The sequence below is a fragment of the Buceros rhinoceros genome, unplaced genomic scaffold (assembly GCF_000710305.1).
Source record: "Buceros rhinoceros silvestris isolate BGI_N320 unplaced genomic scaffold, ASM71030v1 scaffold18204, whole genome shotgun sequence".
Taxonomy (NCBI): Eukaryota; Metazoa; Chordata; class Aves; order Bucerotiformes; family Bucerotidae; genus Buceros; species Buceros rhinoceros.
This window is the reverse complement of record NW_010409181.1, coordinates 51036-52785: the sequence shown is the minus strand read 5'-3', so window position 1 is coordinate 52785 and position 1750 is coordinate 51036.

Genomic DNA, 1750 nt, shown 5'->3' with positions numbered 1-1750 from the left:
GCAGTCCACTTACTCCAGGTAGCATCTGTGAAGTGGTGCGTGGATGCTGTCTTCCTTTTGAACATCCAGCCTAGGACTGGCAGTTGGGGCAAGAGCACGGGGGCTGGCCACCAGCTGCTTCTTAAAGGGCCAGCCCCCGGAAACGGAAAGAAGCCCACCAGAACTTTTAACCAATTGATGTTGCATCTATATGTACATGGCAGGGAACATCTGATTGGTCACTTTACAACACAGCTTCCAAAATGGGAAGTTTTGGCTAACCCAGGACAACATTTTACTGAATCTTATCATTCACACACTAAAAAATTGTTTTGTTAGAGCTGTATTTGGAAATACGTTTATATGTACATGGCAGGGAATACCTGATTGGTCAGTTCACAACAAAGCTTCCAAAATGGGAAGTTTTGACTAACCCAGGACATATATTAATTTGCAGGTACTTGTCCCAGATGGAAAGAGGTGAAGAAAGACTGTATTTTAAGAAAGGGCTATCACTACTGCTAGGCACAGAATTGGACTGCAGACAATGTGAAGATACTCAAGGCTTAAAGAATAGATAAAAGGATCTCATATGTTCAGTAAATTTTTCATGGGAACACAACCATTCTAATAATGTCAAGAAATGTCAAACAAGTTAACTAGTGTTAGGCTCAAGCAGAGGCCAGTTAGGTCCAACTTACTGGGTAAGCTATAGAAGCCACTCCCTGCTTTCCACCTGAGAGACCTGAATGGAAACACCTTTTCATATTATACTGAAGTCTGTTTACTTGGAAAATGGTAGCAAAACAGGTTAATCCTGCCTGGAGCAAGAGATGAAAAGAGAAAGCATGGGAAGTGAGATCATTAATGCAAAGAGCCAAAATAATAGCACATACATTTGTGCAAATCTACCCAATAAACAAACACTGGTGTAAGAGTGTCTTTATTATTATTCTGTATATTATTTTCTATATTATTTTCTCCTGATTCATAAAGAACATGACTTGCAATGCCATTCAATTTTTTTTTTTTTCCTGCTTGGTGGGACAGAGACAATTTTATGGCTATGTATAGCCAATTGTGATGTTTTACTGCTCTCTGGCATCATGAAGACATTCAGGATCCTGAAACCTTTGTATCATCACATGAAACTAAGTAGTGTGGAGGTGCGTATTTTCAGTTTTAGCAAACAAATAGGGAAAAAACTGCTTATTCCTATTTTTGTTGTTCCAGCAGCATAAATAAGGTATTCCACATATTTGTCATGTTAAAAAGTGAAAGGATTATTCTTCTTAATTATATATTTGTCACCGGCATTATGCTCATTTGTAGATTTTAAAATAAAAAGATTCAGGTTAGTTATATTGGTAACAGGAGAAGCTGGTCATGTATTTAAGACAAAGATAACTCAAAGAAAAAGAATCACAGTTATGAAGGACAAAACAGCATCACCAGAGCTTACCCAATTTCAACAGGAGTTAAGGCACATTATTCCAAGCCTGGGTTGATGGACTTAGTCTCTAAGGAGAGTACTCTCCATTTCTTTTTATATGAATGAATGATTGAGATCCAAGCAGTGAAACTCTTACAGCAGAGAAACCACGGGAATGTAACATGACACTAAGATACCCATTACGACTGTCTATAAATACTTTAAGGATTGTTTCACCTCATGTAAAGATTCATGTAAAGATCCACGTAAAATCTGTACTTCGTGTTTTCAATACTGTCCCCTTGTTTCTCATTACTTCTACCCCTACCCTAGGAAACT